The following is a 20,941-nucleotide window of genomic DNA, read 5'->3' as shown; positions in this document are numbered from 1 at the left end:
TAAGAGGGTTTCACACAAAATACGTATTTCTCCTCTGTTACCTTTCTAAGCAATTTATAAATAGAAGTAAACTGTAAATTCAGTAGTGTTTAGTTTTAAATGGACAGGTTAATGTAAAAGATAAAATTTAACAATTTATGAACTATTTTGTATAGATCTTTAATTCTAGAATTTGAAATAATGATAAACAAATTAATTGTTTTTGAGATAAAACATATTCGTTTTTAAACGATGTAAAGACATCTTAAATCTTTCTGTCCGCACAATAAGCTGAAATTCAACTTAAATTTGTAATTTTCTCTCCAAAATTAGCGATTTTAAAAGCACCTCTCCATCTTCTAGTAAATCCCGCCCACAAGAGAATGCTGTCGTATGGATATAACTCTCATTTCCAGCACGAAACAAGAGGAAATAAAAATTGAGTTGATGTAGCTGAATTTTCATTCTAGGTTCAGAGACAGTTAAGAGATATTTCTTAAGTCCTTCCTGTCTTAAGATGTCACGCAATCTTAAAGAAATATGAGGTTTAGCAGCATTTACCTTTACATGGTATGTATGTAAGCCTGTGGAAAGGAAATAAAATAGCATTCTGGACCTATCTTTTCTCAAAAGTAATATTCATTTTAGTTTAAATACAAGCGTGAAAGTAGTTTTAAAATTCTGTTTCTGCAATTCGAATATAAATGTTAAATTGCAATAAAAATATAATCCGCATGTCTTTGAAATTACATCCTCATTTATTTTAAAAGGTTCCTCAAAAGTTAAGCGTCTGAAATTTTAGTAATTTCATTATGCATTTAAGGGAAACATAGGTTTAATTGATGTGACGAAAACTTTTACATAATGAGATCAAATTACGAATACAAATTCAAATACTCCTTGTCTTTCCTCTAATGTAACAGGAATTTAGAAAAACAGCCTATGTCTAGACAGAAACACTTGTATGTTTAGCTCAACCTCTTGAAATTGTTCAGATTTATTCAGTGATTTTAGTGTTATGCTCATATGTTCTTAGGTGAATAAAAATTCCAATTTCACTTATGACGGAATAGTAGGAAAAAAGCTTGAAATTGCGGCGTGAAACATTTGAAGTGGAAAATGTTACCTCAAACAATACGTATCCTTTAAATGATTCGTCTGCAGCAGAAAAAAACTAAAAGTAATGAATCTTTGTTTTTTCCTAAGGCTCCATGGTGTTAAATATTTATCATGTACTAATAGATAGATAAATTGAAGTCCAAAAGTAAGTACGCAATATTAATTAGCAATTTTCGAAAGCCTTAGTTGAATTAGAAGTCGATTACATTTGCTGTGGATGCAGATAATAGTGTAAAATAGTGTTTGTAATAGTGTGAAAATATCGTATATTAAACATGATTGATTGTCCAAACATATGCTAATAAGGAATTTGTTGAAAGCTTCAGCCTTCTAAAGGGCTTGAAAAGGTTCATTTAAATGCCGATATCAAGCGTTTATAAATTTCGCAGGATAATTATGGATGATATTCGTGTTTCTTTGGCTGATGAACGACGAATAGTGAGCACTGGCGTGATGTCTGATTAACTGAAGCAGGGCAGTTAATCAAAGATATCACTATTCTCTTTTCATTATTCATTCTGTAATATTTGGAATGTGAAAACAATTCTAAACAAGTCAAATCGTTGTCCGGAGACCTGTGCTCAGACTACGAAGAGACCCTTTAGAATATTCGTATATTGCTATAGTATGCAGGAATAATCGACGAGCGATATATATAACTGCTACATCCATGGCTACAGCGTCATTTTCTAACACATTATTTGCCAATACTGTACGCCAAATACTTCATATGAAGGGAGTGTACGACCGAATACCAAGTGTTTGTGTTGCACTAAGCACTTAATCCAGAAGGGCAAGATTGAAGTGGTGTCGTTCATATATCAATTGAACTGCTTTAGATTGGCGCAATGTCCTGCTCACGGACGAGTACAAACTTGCCCTTAATCAGATGATAATTGTACAAGGGTCTTTAGAGAATGAGGTATATGGAATCAAGCCTACGAAATCGTCGAACATGACGCATTCAAAGGTGGCAGCATCATGGTGTATGCTATAATTTGAATAGGATATCCCACCCCGGTGCACATCTTTAAATACGACACTGTGACGGCTGCGCGATATCAATGTAAAGTCCTGCACCCCCCTTTGAAGACCATGCTGCAGCAGGTGGTCCTGATTTTGTTCTTATGGACCTGCCCCATCGAGCAATATCATTATAACGAGTACCTGGCGAGTGAGGGCATTTCTCAGTGGCCGTAGTATTCCTCCGACTTAATCTCAGTGAAAATCTTTGGGTTGCCGTCGGGAGTAATGTCTACTCACGTTTAACTTCTCCAGCTAGTTTTAGATAGTTGGAAACTGCCTTAATGGAGGAATGGCCATTGTTATCATCTACAGTGTTTGAACACCTCATTGAAAGCATAAGCAATCACTGTAAAGTTTGCGTAAAGGTACGGGGTGGTCACATACTTCATTAATGAAAATTTTGCTTGCTTGCTTTTAACATTAACATCAATATATTAGTGACCCAAATGTGGCGTCATCACATAATTCACAACAATTAACTATTGTTTTCATCTCTTTATACTGCTTATTTCATTTCATAAATAAATACATTTGCTACCTCATGTATAGTTTAGTGTTAATCAAAGCTTTGCTTTTAAATTTTTGTTAATTTTACCGTCGTGTGCTTAAGTTTCGGAAGCCAGTGAGTAATTATTTTGCTTCTTTATTGTTTAATGTCCTTTCTTGTTCCACTTTGAGTTCAAAAGTGTACCTTTACTAAAATTTTAATGATAAGAACCTAGACGCGTATTACAGATGCTATGAAAATGCGAGTATTGGAAGATTACGCTATGGTGAGTTCCGATTAGCAACAGAAATTTAAGAGTTCTGAACGCGTCTTAATTATATGGCCGATCATTTTAATAGATCACAATCATTTATGTCTGACCATCACTAGTTTACATATATTTGCTTCAGTTGTTATAATTTTTTATTAAAATGAGAATTTAATTTTTTTATGTATATCCCTTGAAATGTTTCTAGAAGATAATAAATGAAAAAAGCTGAGAAAGTCAGTGAAACTGATATTAGGTTCAAGTGTTTTGTACATGGAAGTCTTCCTCGCTAAAATAAATTTGGGGAAACCTCAAAAATCCTTTGAAAGGTTAAGAAATATAATTTAGTCTCTTTGCACTGTGATATTCGTTTTAATAACATTTAAGCTATTTGGTAACTTGTAAAACTGATTCCAAAATCTGGTAGTGATTTTATGGGCTGTTAAAATTGTCTTGTACAGTCATTTATAACCACTTGCATTATAAAATTTATATTTTTGATCATAAAATTAAGTCTTTAATTCATGTGCTGAATTTTTATTGCCATAATCTTTCTGTCTTGCTACAAACATTCCCCTTCCCAATTTCTGGACACTTGCTCATCAAAAAAACTTGCTCAAAATTAAAACATATTCTTTAGTTCAATGATTTTTTTATTTAAAATGTTCGGATCTGAATTTATTTGCTTTGATATAAAATCAAACTTTATTCAAATAAGCAGATATTTTGCATTATGTTTTGTGATCTAATTTGCATACAGTACAACATAAAATCTTTTATACTAATAATCTTTAATTATGAACTTCGTTAAGTCAACCAAACATTCTGATGGCTTAAAACTTTAAAATGTATTTTATAATACGGCCATATAATGTAAAAGTTTTTGTTCCAGAAATCAAGAACAGAAAAGTTTGCGAAGATGGTATCTGGAAGAGATTACGAGGAGCGAAAACTGCATAAAATATTAATCTGGGAATCGATTCCCATGTAGCAATTTTTTTTTCTAATGGCGGGCCCAAGCCTTGCACAGAGGTTGGCCATTACTAAGGTTGAAAGCTGCGGGCACTTTATTATGGAGCCATCTAATAGGTGGGCCACCGTTGTCTTTTGTGAGAGAACGGATGAATACATCCATGCCTTCTCCTGAATTCGAACGCGGGCCCTTCGGTACAGCAGTCAGAGTCACTAACCACTTTTTCGCCTGGGCGGCTGTGTAGCAAACGTTGCTAAAATCAATTATCCGACATTAGAATCTAAATTCTGACACAGATTTAGCTATTTCGATTACCATCAAAAATATTTTATGCAACGCTTTTCAGAGACTACAAAGCGTTCAGTATTGTTAACATTATATGAAAACAATTGCAGTTTGGATGAATGTCCCTGATAAATCAGATCTCCGCAACCCTAATAGCCTCCACAATTGGTAAATCAAAAAGTCGTGTAGTTGCAACCGGTTAATTTAATTAATTTTACTAGATCAATCTAACAGAAGTTTACAATGTCTAAAAATTGCAATTAAGTCCTAGAAAGTGATTTATTGGACTACATATTTTCATACTAGAAATGTCTAACATTCAAGAAATAAGCTCCAACAACATAAATCAGTCAGTCTGCATAATCTTGATAAAGATGCGAATCAAAAATGATATGTGATCTAATTATAGTAGATACAAAGATTATATGAACAAACAGAGAGTCAGATCTGATGTTTAAAAAACAAACAGAGCTGGAATAAACTTCTAAAGCTAGAAAAATTCTCATTTCTTCTAGTTCAAGCCTAATTACTCTATATAAACACCATCTACAATGGATGAAAAATTCTCATTTCTTCTAGTTAAAGCCTAATTACTCTATATAAACACCATCTACAATGGATGCCTCCGTGGAGTGAGTGGTAGCACGATCGTCTAGCAATCTAAATTTCGTGGTCCGGAGAGGGCATAGCTGATTTTTCTTTCGTTTCTTGCGTCGGGAAGCCTAATAGACACTACAACTTATCAATTCTTTTGAATAAAATTTTATTAAAATGTTTTTTAGTCTGAAGTTAGAGGTAAAACAAATCTGCTCTTAGGCTTTCATTAACATTTTGTTTGGAGCATTCCACTTTATATAAGATTCTGGTTTGATAAAGCTTACTTTCATTATAAGTTATGTAGTTATAGTTGTTGTGGTTGCTATATAATTTCCCGTTAATGTTGACAAAATTACTTCGGGGATTTTAATGAGTTTTGCTTTACTTAGGAGATAACTGTCTCTCAATTTTGTGAAATTAATTTCTGAATACTTTTATTTGTAGTTAAGATGCTGGGTGTCTTGCTTGGGGTTTTGAACTAACAAGTTACTTTAATCTCTACCGGAATGCTTCAGATCTCTAGCTTCACTGTTTGAGAGAATTCATTTCTTGAAAAAATCGTAATTTCTGTCCTGGTGTACCTAAGTTTGTGTCCAGCAGAATTTCATATTTTCCTGATTTGCATAAGAATCATTATTATCAAAAAATTACATAAAATAATTAAAAGTAATATGCATGGTTTTTATTTGTTATTTAATAAGATAAGCAATCGTTTTATATATGTTATTCAAACAAAACTACAAAATTAAACCATTAACTAAATAAAATATTACCAATTGAATTCAAAGACAAATTTGCCATAGTAAGTACGGTAAGGAAATCAAACATCTAATCCCAAAACTAGACTGTTTTAGTCAGAACTTCATTACCTAATTTTATGCTGTACAGAAAATGAGATTCAGGTTAATTTTGCATAATTAAAAAAAACAATAAAAAATAATAAAAAAGTAATTATCCTAAAATAATCGGGAAAAAGTGTGTGCGTTTGTTAAGACAAAAAAAAAAAAAAAAAAAAAAGGTATAGTATTAAAATATTTGCGTTTCCTTCACCATATTTTGTTTGTTTTCCTTCAGCATATTTTGCTAATAATTTTTTATCTCTTTTCACTTTAATTTAAGTAATTTTTTTAAATTTGTGTATTTATTTCATTATTATTATTATTATGTAGTATTAACTCTATTTTAAATTAGCGTTTCTCCTTGCCTTCCATTAGGGCTCCTGTTATTTTATTATTTTTCTTTTAAACTTTAAATTACGCCTTGATTTCAATATGATCGTATTCAAGGAGTACATTCTAAACCTAGTGATGTCTGTTTTAGTTTAGACACTATGTTAAATCTTTCTTTGATAGGTAAAGGAAAGGGATAATGTATTGCGAAAAAAAGAAGTTAAGTAGAATTTTGATTTGGCTAAACGTCGAAAAGATATCACGATCGTGTAAGGTTAAAAAATATCACAAATGCAACGATTTGGATGAAAAATTTTGTGTAAGCAATTACAGCATAGTCGGTAAGAACAGTCTGTCTGGGATAAGATGCTTTTTGGGGAGCATGGCAACAGAATCTTGCTCGTATTTACTGTGGGTAAAAAAGTATTGGCAATTGCCTATAATTGATCATATTTCCTAACAAAGGAAATGCTTGCCAATTTCAGCTGGACATAACGAACACAGGAGGTAATAAACCCACAAATCCTAATTAAACTTTCAATTTAATATGCCTTTTACACAAAATATACAACAAAAACGTAAATTTGCTTGTCAAAAAAGTATTGGAAAAGTTCTAACAGCTATGCAAATTTTGTTATGTTGAGGTCATGTGTTTAGACTGATAAGAAACTCTGTTAATATAAAGTCAGCAGTGATACTTCAAAACTTTTAAAACGTTATTTTGCTAATACTGTGATAAACTGGCTTCAAAGTCCAAGGAGTTAGATGTTAATGTTAAAAACATGATTATTCAGCTCAGAAATGAGGGTTTAACTGATTATGCTATAGGAGTACAACTGAACATAAGTTTATCTACTGTTAGAAGTGTTGTAAAAAAGTTCAAAGAGACAGGATCGATGGAAAATAAGATGGAAGCTCAGAAATGAGGGTTTAACTGATTATGCTATAGGAGTACAACTGAACATAAGTTTATCTACTGTTAGAAGTGTTGTAAAAAAGTTCAAAGAGACAGGATCGATGGAAAATAAAAAGTGGACGGCCTCGAATATTTTCTGCATGATAAAACGTGGCATTATCAAAGAGATTAAGAAAAACCCTAAAATAAGTGCACCCCAGTTAGCCAAAGATGTTGCTAATACTTCGCATAAAACTTTTAGTGTACAGACTATACGGAATTTTTGACATAGAGGAATTTATTACGGAAGAACAGCTAGAAAGAAATCTTTCATTTCAGACATAAACAGGAGAAAGAGATTAGATTTTGCAAAATCTCATGTTAATTTATCAGACGAACTTTGAAACACAGTTATTTTGTCCGACGAATTAAAGTTTAACATTTTCGAAAATGATGGACGACAATATGTGTGGAACCGAACTGGAAAACAACATTTAACACCGACTGTAAAACATGTTGGAGGGAGCGTCGTCGTTTGGGGCTGTATGGCAGCACACACCACACAAACGGAGTTGGTAACCTGTGCTTCATTGATGATATTAAAACAGCACATACGTACACTGCGAGAAAAGAAAAAGGGACAGTTCTGTATCTCCCGTTTTACTGGGCCGATTGACAAAATTCAAATTACGTTTTTCATGTCTTGAAAGCGCGACTTAGGCTATGTATTATTAGATTTATATATAGCATTGTTCTAACATAGGTATTTTGACACAAAATCAGACTTTTTCTGAAATAACATATCAATTTTTATTCAATATTTCGATTCTACGATTCAAATTATGCCTAGATATTAAAGTTTGTAAAATTTGGTGCGAAATTTACGGAGAAATTCAAAAATTTATCTTGGCATAATTTTTTCAGTTTGCGCCAAGAATAATTCACTTGGCGAACCTCTTAATATGTGGCAACCAATTTTCCTTTCACTTCTATTATGCTGGAGCGGGAAAAAAAGCACCTCGTTCCTTACCTTTTTACATTACGCATGTGCGGAAAAAATGTCACTGCGCTTATACTTCCAAATAATTTTAGCAAAGTGTCTAAACCACATTTGATGTCTTATCGCTTTCAACAACTATGCCAAATTTTAAAACGCGCCAATTTATAAATTCACGTATATCTTCAAAAATTTTGAATTAAAACTGTAATTTTTTGCAGGTAGGCTTAGAAATACGTCTACTTTAAGCTGATGGTAAAAATGTTATAGATTATAATTCAAAAATGTTTTTGAAAAATTTATAAAAATTATTTAAAAATACAAATTTTAAAAAATAAATCATAAAAAATGGTTGAATTTTATTTGGAATGAACCTAAACTTCTAAATATAAAAAGAATAATAAAATAAGTGTAATAAAAGGAGAGATTAATAAATGTATACCAAACTCAATTAACATTGAGGAGCTAAAATTTTGAAAGCTAATTTTCTAAAACCTACTCGCACGATTTTTACAAAACTTGGTAGTTTGGCGTAATTTGAGTCGTAGAATCGAAATATGGAAAAAAAAATGGTATGTTATTTCAGAAAAAGGTCTAATTTTGTGTCAAAATACCTATATTAGAACAATGCTATATATAAATCTATATATGCTATATATAATCTCGTAATACGTATTTTAAGTCGCGCTTGACATGACATTTAAGACATGAAAAACGCAAGTTGAATTTCGTCATTTGGCCCAGTAGAATGGAGAGATATAGAATTGTCCCCCCCTTTTTTTGCGTCATAACATGACATATTGCATCATAATATGAAATTCAGTGCCCAAAAACTTAGCTTAGGAACATCATTTGTGTTTCAAAAAGACAATGACCCTAAGGATACAGTGAACCTCACCTGGCAATAGTTGCTCTATAACTCTCCTCGCCAGTTAAAGACACCGTATCAATCGCCTGACATAAATTCAATTGAAAATTTATGACACAAATTGGACCCAGAAGTCAGGAAACATAAAATTTCGTGTAATGATGAACTTAAGCATATACTCCTGCAAAAATGACACAAAATTCCCAACAGGACTTCTTCAACAACCATGACTTTCTTTCTCTCTATGAGAAATAGATTACAAGCCGTTATAAATGCAAAAGGTATGAATACCAAAGTATTAAATTTTGTTACCACATTTTGTTGTATGATCTTGCTAATACTTTTTGACATGCAAATTTACGTTTTTGTTGTATATTTTGTGTAAAAGGCATATTAAAACGAAAGTTTCATTAGATTTGTGTCTTTATTGCATCTTGTGTTCATTATGTCCAGCTAAAATTGTCAAGGATTTCCTTTGTTAGCTAGATTGATCAATTATAGGCAATTGCCAATACTTTTTTAACCCACTGTACGTCACATATGGGAAAATTCATGAAAACCTCCAGGCTGTTTGCCAGTTCATTCACAGCCAATCATTTCGTCGGGAATTCAGAATTGCCTAATTATTTACATAAATCCCTAGTAATTTTATCAAATTAAATCTGTACTCATGGTCCAGTTCTACACACATTTATTAACATAGTAACCTCTTATCAGCCCATTAAATAATGAGCATTTGTCGTTCTTTTATTGCTAGCAAAGGTAAAATATGATTATTCTGTGTTCAATTACCATTTAATATTCTAAAGATTGAGAAATAAAAAGAATTTTTACTTTAATTATATGAAAGATCGGAAGGTGAAATAAACGTCCTGAATGGACCGCCTGTTTCGAGCATTTGGATTGTAACCTAATTTTGGAACACGACAGCATATTAAAAACGAAATAAATATTCTTTTTAGATTTAAAGAGCCGACTCGAATGAAGAAGAAGTGAGATTCGAGTCATTTTAAAGGAAAATTACGTCCATGCATATTTTTCGAAATTGCATGTACCTTTATAGAATAAAAGTACTCAGTAAGACATTTATGGTTTCCAAACGAGTAAAAGTTCTCTTTAAATGCTTCTATAACAGTAGAGCTACGAGCAGGAGGTCTTTAAAAAAGTCAGAATTGCAGGAACTGGATATCAGTTTTTAAATTTATTTTTGTCTCTTATCCTGACATCTATACAATTAAAATGTTTCTACCTATGTATCATACATACAAAATACAGTTTTGAATTTTTATATGGTTTGAAACATTTCTACCATAATTCGCAAGACTTAGACCCCGAAGTTGAGCGAATGGTTAAGGTTGCTGAGTATTAGGAGCTCGAAGCGGGTTCAAACCATCCGAACGGGCTGACTGCACTTAAGGTTTGCGTGTTTTTCCCCATGTGCAACATGAATATGATCTACTTTCCTTAGAAAGCTTTCTAAGAAGGCATGCCTTCTCTTAGACTGATAGCCTTTGTGTGCTTTGCCGTATTAAACCTACTAGCTTTAACTTTACTAATCTAACCTACTAGCTTTAAATTTTTTCTACATCGGAACCACTAACCTAAAATTTCAAAATTACTTAACACATAAGACCTACATTAAGCATTAGCTAAAGATGAGTCTAAATTCTGTTGATCAAATAACTTAATAAAAAAATAACAGCTTGATGTCGTTTACGTTTGCTTTATCGTTTGAAAATTTTTAGTTCAGGTTAAACGTAGTTTATAAGTTTATAAGACAGCTGATTAATTATTTCTGTTAATTTGTTTACGATTAATGACAGATTACAGTGAAGTTATGAGGATTTTTCTCCTTTTCCAATGCGTGTCTTTGCGTGGTAAGATATAGTACACCCAGCTGACATTCGGAAGATCCGGAGTTCAAATCCTGAGGAGGGCATAATGATTTCCTCATGTTTTTCGTTCCGAATAATTTACAGATTTAATTAACAGATTTAATCAGTATGAAATCCCTTTTTCAAAGGTAACATCATTAAGTTCCTCTTTAAAATATTTTTATTAATTTATTATGATGTATAATTTTTTGAAAGCTAAAATAATAATGGAATGAAACAGTTAGAAGAGCAATTTAGGTTAATATTTTGTTCAATCATTACTAGCGGTGAAATATTCTTAACATGCTTGGCATTTTTAAGGAAAGAAAGTATATATTGAAATGAAAAATGCTCGCTTTCTATCTAAAAAAGAATGATCTTCAAATGAAACTTTATTATCTTTTAGTATTACAATCTTCAAAAAACCTTGAGCATTTTACAGTTACTTTCATGTAATGTTAAGCTGGGTCAGAATGTCTATAATTAAGTTCATATTTTAAATCGATTTAAGAAACAAACTGTTTATCAAAATAATGTAGAACGTCATATGAATACACTCAAGGCAATACGAATTTATTCGGCTACATAAACCCACATAATTCTAAATTTTAATGTTAGGAGTAATGGTATTTCACCGAGATAAAATCACGCAAGTAGCTTCATCATAAATAAATAAATAAGTAATACGCTGTTAAGAATGAGGGTGGCTCGGTAGAGTATTTAATGTTAAATATCTGTGCTAAACGTTTTACACACATTTTCATAAATTTTTTATAAGAACGTTTACATTTTTTACTACTAAATACATTTTTCAATGTGAAAACTTCAACGCCTGACTTAACATTTTCATTGGTATATAGTAAGAATTTTGAAACAGAGCATCTCGTTGTTCGTGTAAAGGGAAAACTGTACTGCTAAATCATACTATAATTGAAAAATCCTGCCCTTCTTTATTCGCATAAAGCTGTTTATGATAGCAATAGTAACACTTTGATAGCAATTTAAAGGTTCAAGACGCTGAAGTGAGAACATCGCAACTTAATGGAAAAGGCCCAGAAACAGCAGTTAAATTAAGTTATCTTCAGGTTTGAACACACAAGAACTTGGGACGTTTTAAAGTACTCAGAAGAAACAAGCCGGTTGAGAAAGACACTGATAGCAGTTGAAAAAGAATCTGATGAAGCAAATAATATCTGTGCTCGCAGAATACTTAAATCTCTTTCCAAATCAATAAACACTCTTGATAAGTTTCTTAGAAAAATTCTTTACTACTGTCTGCATAAGTAACAGTTATTTTTTACTGATCGAGATGTACGTGAATAGCATCTACTCAACAGTATTTTTCTCGAGCTGAATTAGATAAAGAATGGCTTTGAAATATTTTATGGGACAGACAAAATTTATTATTACTTTAATAATGACATCAGTATCTGTAACTATACAACACAATGAAGAAGCCAGCTCCTGCGCAAACAAAGAAATTACATCTATTGGTCCGAAATTCGCTGTTTTGTTAGATTTCACGTTGCTCAATATTTTCGCGGAGCCTGGACCTTCATTTTCTTGTTACATATTCTGATATATACTATTTTCGTCCCTTTTATAAATACCAACACTGCGTTTTGTTTTCCTCCTTCTCTCGAAGAAAGCGATTGTCGGTTTATACGACTTTCTTTATATGGAAACCCGGGTAAAATAGTTGTTATAAACGCTTTTTGCAAATGAAATGATTAGAAAGTAAGATAGTAAGATAGCCGAATTTCAATCCCTGCCACTTTTGGCTTTGGAAATACTTAATTTTTGTCTTTCGCAGAAGTGTAAGCAATACAATAGAATCAAAATCAAGCGGTAGTCACGATATTCATAATATTTCCACAAAAATATCGCAAGTTGTAACTGACATTAATCTTTTAAAATACAGTGCAGACATTTGGGGCTATATATTGAAAACGTATTTGTAAACACAATATGTAAATTTTCACATAAATTGAAATGAAAGTTATAATGTGTTAAATCATTATTCGAGTTTCTTTGATGGTCATGTGATTCCATCATCTTATTCTCCCGCATTGCAAAAAGCTGTTTTTTTTAAGCATTGCAGAAGGACTCATAACTACATTTATATTCATACCAAACCAAATTCACTTGCCTAAAAAGTAGCCGCACCACGCTTTACATTGTTTTGATAAGCAGTTCGTTTTCGGAGAGTTTCAAAACGTGAACTTCAATTGTGGATTTACTGTACATGTAACATAAACAAAATCACTTTTTCATATATGTCTCCTGCGAAAGCAGCTAGCTGCCCAAGACAGACTTCGCATGATTTGATATGCTATTAACACCTTCCATCTTTTAGCTAAACAAAGATGTTTAAATTTTAAAACATGTTACCAGTTATGTAAATAAGAAGATGAAATAAATTTTCCCTTAGCAAATTTAAAATAACATCGTGCAACTGAGCTTAAATATATAACTTTTACACCTCTTCTGATGTACACAAAATATTCTGTGCTCTCCTTATTTAAGAACACATATCTAAACAAATTTGAACTAAACTAAATTTCTTAATATTTGATCTCTTCATTCTAAACATAATTTATTTTTGTGAAATAACAGTTCGAGATTTAAAGCGCAATACTACTAATGTTTTACTAAAATATTTTACTAATTAAAAAGCAAAATCTTATTCCTACTTAGCCAACGTCTGTCCTAAGATGTAATAATTTAATATTTGCTGTATTTTTTATATAGTTTCTGGAAGTAATTAAGTTCAGCGAAAGTTAAATCACAGAACTTATATCAAAAACAGTCGGCATAGTAAATTAACCTTCCTTTTAACGCGTTCTGCGATAAAACCACACAGCAAGTTCCTTACATTCGCGAAGGCGGTTCAGAGTCCCCGAGGCTAAAATATCTCCCAACTGATTTTTATCTCTAACCTTAACTCGGAGCAATATTTCACTGTCAAAATAAGAGGATTCTAGTCTCAATTAAAAACGAGTCAAATGCCTGTTAAGTGGATAAGCAGTTAACACAACGATCTACACGAAGATAAAATACTGGTTGCACGCCGTTGTTAAAACTCGGGACCGTTCATATCTTGTTTTTGGTTTGAAATCTCACCGATTTCTAGATGACGTATTGTCCATTTTTGTGGTTAAGAAACGAAAGTTTTGATACATTTCATTTCATTTCAGATTGCGTCAAAAAAAAAAAAAAAAGTACAGCTTAGCAGTTGAATACACTTTCAGAATATTCCAGTTTGTACTTAGCTAATATTTACCGTTCACTTTATAACCTATGAAAATGAAGGTAAGAAAAGCAACTGCGAAAAGAAGGTTAATAGTAGATGAAGAATACCATCATAGATCTTAAATCTGATAGATAGCATTACATTTCGACGCTTTTATATTTGTAACTAATTCTGCTATAATTTATATCGAACATTTTCTTCAGATGATAAAAATCAAAAAGAATACGAAATTTCGGCGATGTATAGCCGAGTAAGAACTTATCTACAAAATTGTTTGTGGAAAGCTGCTCAAAAGTTTACGCGGAGATGTTGATAAGGTCAAAGAATGAACACTGAAACTTACGAAAATGGGAATCAAAATTAGCTCCTTAAGAATTCACAATAAGCAAACAGCTTCTGTATAATAACTTGGCATTATATTGACTTATAGGTGAAGCACCCACTAATATTTTCTAACCGAAGTAAGGCGGTGCCTTTCAACGAAATAAGTTATCTAAATTTAATAAATATCACTCATGAATTTTGAAGATAGATATATGAGCAAGATTTAATTAGAGTATGATGTAATAAACTGGTTATCATAAATTAAGGAAAAATGACAAAAATCACGATTACTGAAAAAGTTACATGTAGAATTTTATGAAACTTACCCACAATATACAACACATAGTAAGGCATCAAATAACATAAAAAGAAATTACCAGACAAATATGGTAGTATAGAAATTAGCTCATGTATAAAATGAACAAATCGAAGGTGTCAGTTTGCTATAGGAAAAGTACCTTCAATATGGAATATGATCGTCTCTAGAAGGCAATACAGTACATACAGCGATGTGAGATGCTTTCAATTACGTGGTCTATCAGTTCCATAGGAAGCGAGAGCCATTGCTCTTGCAAAGCAGTTGCAAGCGCGACAAAGGTCTGAGGGGGCGGATTGAGAGCAGCTAGACGTCTCCCTAAAGCATTTCAAACGTGCTCGATAGGATTAAAGTTCGGGGATCGAGCTGGCCACTCCATGCGCATAATTGTTTCCTGTTGCAGATAATCATCTACGATGCAAGCCCTGTGTGGTCTTGCGTTGTCGTCCTGTAACAGGAAAGCATCACCTATTGCCCCGGAATATGGGCGCACGTAGACATCAAGGATGTCATCTCTATAAAATCTGAGCATTCACGGTTCCCCTTGGAAAGATATGGAGGTCTTTGCGTCCACCCAAACACAGACACTGCCCTTCCGTATGCATTTCTTTCACGGATATTTGACGGATGATAACGGGTTCTAGGTTCTCTCCATATCAATAACGCCTACTATCGCTTTCTAGACTAAACCTGGACTCATCCGTAAAGAGAACCGCCCTCCATTAATCAGGCATCCAGTAGACATGTTGTCGTGCCCACTAAAAACGGTCCCTCCTATGGCGTGACGTGAGTGGCACACAAATGGCTGGTCGCCTCGCATACAAACCATCTTCGTGAAGTCTTCTACGCACAGTTGACATTGACACTAACCCTCCGGTGGCTGCAGCAAGGGAGGATCTAAGAAAAGTCGGAGTAGCGGTTCTATTCCTGTGAGCACATAATGTCAAATATCGGTCATAGGCGCTGGTCGTAGCAGTTGGCCGTCCTTGGCTGAACCTCCTAGATGCCGAATCTGTGGTTTGAAATTGCCTTCAAAGTCTATGAACCACAGAAGGACTCACATTTAGCCATCTGGCCACTTCTGTTTCCATCACTCTCCCAATGGCTTTCCATCACAGTTCTGCAGGCAAATGATGCCTGGAGGTCATTGTTACGAATTGCCTATCTCAGATTTCTGATGTCACTGTCACAGTGAAATATGTGGGCTTGCTCTCAAACATGGACTTTTATGCTCCTCGCAGATGGCGTATTCCGAAAGCAGCACCACTAATTTGCATATCGCAGTTTTACTCAGCTACTCTTACTTGGCAACATATTAAAATTTTACACGGTTTGGCTTATTTTTGAGGAGTTATCGCTATTTTTGTGATTTTTCCTTAATTTATGATAACCAGTGTATTTCGATTTTTACAACCTGAATATGAGAAGAAGAATGTTGTGGTAATTTAACAGTAGAACAATCAACAGTACATCCAAAGCAAGTGGATTCGATATATGCAAACTGCATATTAACTATAAAAATAGCAATTTTTACTTTATGTTAATTTCAAGTCTCACTAGCTATCGTATTGATTAAACAAAAATGAAATGTAAATGATATAAAATTTTAACTACCATGTTAAGTAGAAATATGAGAAATTGTTATCATCCAATGCTTAAAAGGTCTGATATAAGTATATTGAAACCAGACCCATTTCTTGGGGGAAGTGAAATTTAAATCAAAGTACAAAACTGATAATATTACTTGCATGATTAGATTTTATTTGCCTATTACTGTAAATTGGATAAGTATGCTTGTTAAATTATTTCACAGGAGAATAAACATACAGATAATATATCAACGTAGATAGGATGATTCGGGTTTTACAATAATTTTGCTATCGTACAGTGTGACATGAAATTTAGATTTCAATCAGTAAACTTCTGTAAATGAAAAAGGCCTCTGGAATCAGCTGACTTTTATAGTGGATAAATGTTTCTCGAATAAGCGGCAGGTGAGCAGAACACAGCTCTCGCCACCGAAAATCAAAACACAGTTTTTTTTCGAACTTCTCCGTTCTTGTCACTCGACTACTTAGATGCTAAATTTCTTCAATAATTTGCTATTGAAGACTAACATGTGAAAAATAAAATGTTAGGATGAAAAACGAACACCTAAGTATTTTGAAAAAATAGATAACTTTGTTTAGGAAAAGTTCCATGAAAACTTATTGCCTTTATATGGTTCCTTTCGTGAAACGTAAAAGTATCGACTCATTATCTATATTATTTTTATTTTCAACAATTAAGATAAATTAATTCTGAAAGATCGAGAATACGTACATCGGATATATGGAGTTTAAAAAAGCAGTTCTAGCATGCAAGACTAAAAGGAGAATGAAAGACGCTGACGAATATTCTAAACAATTACGAAATCATCCGAGTATTGTAATGCCACCAGACTTGGCGTAAAATCCAAGTACAATAGAATAATAGAGATCCAAAATTGCTGATTCAATTGCTAAAGAAAAATTGTTGCTTCATTTAAAAGAAGATAAAGAATGAAAGAATTGATGTTATATCAAAGATTACTGCGATTAGGTTTAGAGAACCAATAAGAACCCCTTTTCATTACGTAGTAAATGACAACACGGTGATGGGAAGCGACTGGTGGCAACGGATGAGCGGACACAACGTAACTTGTCTCTCAACTTTGCTTACAAAAGACAACGATGAATGAGCCTCTTAGGCGAGATCAATCAAAGAATGAAACAATAGCGACGCCCTGAAAGTCTTTTGCTGCAGTTACGTCAGCGCATCTCACTATAGAGCTCTGGATCGATCTGCAAGGGAAATAGATTTCAGAAGGAGCATTTAAAAGGACAACATTTACGTTTCAGTTGTCATCGCAAGCAATGTGTTTGAAAGCGAACTGTTTCTTATGCTATTAATACAGCACAGCTTGACAGTTCAATTTTAATTTCTACCAAAGTAGAATCTTGAACAGTTAGTTTAATCGCTAAGAGACTAACTTCTGCAGAATGGGAAATTAGTAGATCAAATTCTGACCAAATCAAATTTCAACACTGAAGAAATAGACGAAGTATAGAATTACAGAAATTTCAGTACAGCATACCTTTTGAAAATTTCGCAAAGTGCCATTCATCTCATCCAATAATTTCCAGTTATATTTCTCAGTTTCTCAACTAGAGGCTCTTCTCAATAACACGATACCGCAATAAGTCGCTAGGAGCTGTGAGAGAGTTTTTGTTTCAAAAAATGCTACATTCTAATTTTAATTGCTGCTTATAAATTTAATATACATAAAAGGAAATAAAAGTGATTCTTTCAAGAAAGATAAAAATAAATTGAACAAACTGCTTTCCCCCCCAAAAAAAATTGGCAAGTGTTTTTTTTTTTTTTTTTTTTTCTTTTTCTTTTTTTCTTTGTAAGTTTAAACAAGGAAATATAAGTTCTTTTGTATTTCTGGTTTAAACCTATGTTATTGTCTTAAGTTTGACAAAACAGCATTTTGAAAACCAAAAAATATAAATTAATGTAGTTAACAATTATCTAAAATAAACAGACCCATAGAAAAAATGAGTGCCTACTCCAAAAGCGCCGAATTAGTACTTATTAGAGGAATATAATTATTTGGTTGCAGTAACTACAGCTTATTAATCCCGCTAGAGGATTATGAATTAGATGAATAAGAAATTTACACGATTATACAAGGTTTAAAAGCTGAAAAAAATTATAGTCCAGTGAACGTAACTGCTGCTAAAACTTTCGTCCGAAAGACATACTTAAAACTTAAATATCGAGCAAGAAATGTAACTCAATGAATTAGAAAAGGGAGGTACCATAAACACAATTAAAGTTTTAAGATTCTGATGGCAAATAACCGAAAATGAAGAATTAACGATGTCTTTGTAGGCCATTTAAATCAGGAATATCTATTTAAGTTCTCGCAGAACTTAATAATTCCTTTCACTGTAATTCGTTTTCACTTGCACAGGACCAATATGGATCAAAAGACCAGAAAAACATAAGTAAAAACAGTAAACAAATTTTTTTGATGAGATCAGCAACTAGCAAAAACCATTATCATTTTTCGTTGGGGTTGTTCAACTGTAAAAGATGTGTGTATAAGTTTCGTTTGCTATGATTTAAAACTCTTCTAAATCAAATTGTCGAATGCGTGTTTCTGCACCTGCATACTGCATCACCGAAGAGGTTTGTGAAATATATGAAGCACAGATTTCTTTTTTTATATATTTCAATTAATTTTTCAGAATTAGGTTTGCCAGATACCTCTCAGATACGAGAACAGATACTTTAATAACATTCGAGCTAAATTTATACACGTATCTCCAAGAAGTAACAAGAAGTCATGCACATAACGCTCAGAAAAGAAATTTTAAATCTTCACAATGTTAAATTAACATTATCAGGATGACCACTGCTCGTACCTTGACCACTGCTCTAGTATTTTTTATGAATTGCTTAGTGATCCAGTACTTTTACCATCAGATGTAGTACTTTCTTTTTCCCACGTAATAACAATAAAAAATGGAGAGTTAGACATATGAATTTGTACCCCCCCCCTTGATTGTAGTAGAAGATGATATTTAATAAGCGAAATTAATTTTAACAACAATAGGAAATATTACATTTAATTCAGACATCTTAATCCTACCAAAAGTGGTAAATCTAAATTTATGTTATTCAGGCAATGGATATCACTTTAGTCTTCTAATTTCAGTAGTACCCAACAATATTCAGTTTTTACCCAGAGAAAATATATATTTAAGACTGACAGTTGAAGCTCTTCTGAAATGGGTTTAGACGAAAGAAAAGTTCCAGAAAGAGATATCAAGACACTAATGTGAAAGACTTATTAATCTATACTAAATTCTTAATCACGTTTTCAAAGAAATAAATGTCAGGAACTTTGGATTAAAAAGTGTAGCGATGTTGAATCCTAAAATGTACAAAACAGACTGTTTTTACATTATAATGCCACTTGTTCTAAATTTTCGTTATCTCATTGAAGAAAATAACTATGGCGATATTGATAGAGAAGGATATCTGTATGTATTTAGTTTATTAAATAAATGAAATATTTATATAAATATTATTTTATTTACTATATTACTAATGTTAATATATTTATTACATTACTGTCATCGATAATAGACAATAACACAGTAAAATGGCTCAAATAGAAAGAATTAAAAAATTTACATTTAGTATTTTTTATTTCAGATCTAACACTTTTCTTCTTGTGTAAGATGACCGAAATATTTTAATGGGTGCTCACCATAATTCTCACAAGCGTTAGAAAAAGTTAGTCCCGTATAGTATTAATATTTTTCTAACATATATACACACAGACTATATATATATATAAAGGTTTTCAACAGTACAGTACTACATATATATAAAGGTTTTCAACATATGCACACAGACTTATATACTGTATATATTTAAAGGTTTTCAAATACTTTAGAAAGCATTATTAGTTAATTTTTTAAATTCGTGTTGCATATTATTTATTGAATTCTAGGCTTAGCTAGATAATGTTTTACTGTCAATAAACATGAGACTCACTTAGGCTTTGTTGTTTTCCTCACTTTGTAATCTGACAAAAGTTTCGCGTCAGTTATAAATAATCAACTTGAAATCAGTACATTTAACTCATAATTATATTTCCCAAACATTTAATGCAGTTATATTTGAAGAGATAAAACACTATTTTATCCTCACATACTCCATGCTAACGCACAGGAAGGAAATAATTTACAATAAACTATGACCTAAATAATATACCACATGTGAAATTTAAAAGGAAATTAAAATATAAAGAATCAAGCATAATTCGTCATGCATTTGGTGAATAAATTTAAACTGTATTTAACTTGTTAACAACAATACCTAAATCATTATTCCATGGATTTTTCCTTCTATGACATCCGACATTGCTGGCACTTTTTTTTTCATTCTGGAATCAAGAAAAGTTTTTCATTCTTCCGGAAATTTACTCATAAGCCTTGAAGTCTACATACTACATCAAAAGCGTTATCACAAACATGTGTCTCAGATAACGCGTTCAGAAATATCTTGGGGCTATGGCTTGGCGGTGGATTGCCCAGTATGACAGTTTAATAATAAAGAACCGTGTTTGTTGCATGACAGTGGTTCACCCATGAGAATTGAAAATTCTTTGCCATATCTCTCACCTCGTTTTAGTTTTCGTTACCCTGTCGAAGATATTTAGAGGCAATAATTCACGAGGAGGGAGAAAAAATATTCCTTTCGTCTTCAACCAGTTGAATGAACTGATAACTGTTGACTTATTTAAGATGGAGAAATATTTGCTTGCGTCTTCATGAACTGATTTTGTAACAGCAAATTACGTATTTTGTATGCAGTGTAGCTTACAGGATATATACAAGCAATGTCACTGATAGTGCTGGCAAGTTTGACGCTTATGTTACTTCTGTCAGTGTTTCCAATAGCTTCCTTTCAA

General features: G+C 32.5%; 1 protein-coding gene across 3 annotated transcripts in view; it reads right to left on the bottom strand.

Annotated features, from left to right (window-relative positions):
• The window catches only part of LOC118185151 (E3 ubiquitin-protein ligase PDZRN3-like), a 290,073-nt gene that overhangs the window by 183,528 nt on the left and 85,604 nt on the right, over positions 1 to 20,941 (bottom strand). The window contains exon 1 of one of the 3 annotated variants that reach the window (XM_035354962.1): positions 20,347 to 20,365. The exons of the other annotated variants lie outside the window; for them this stretch is intronic. The gene's annotated coding sequence lies outside the window, so the exon portion shown is untranslated. Of the gene's footprint in view, positions 1 to 20,346; positions 20,366 to 20,941 lie in introns of those variants that run through there. 3 annotated transcript variants of the gene reach the window in all.

Source organism: Stegodyphus dumicola, chromosome X1, assembly GCF_044657685.1.
Source record: "Stegodyphus dumicola isolate Sdum_Otavi_A_Nest chromosome X1, ASM4465768v1".
Taxonomy (NCBI): Eukaryota; Metazoa; Arthropoda; class Arachnida; order Araneae; family Eresidae; genus Stegodyphus; species Stegodyphus dumicola.
This window is presented reverse-complemented; position numbering and strand designations above follow the sequence as displayed.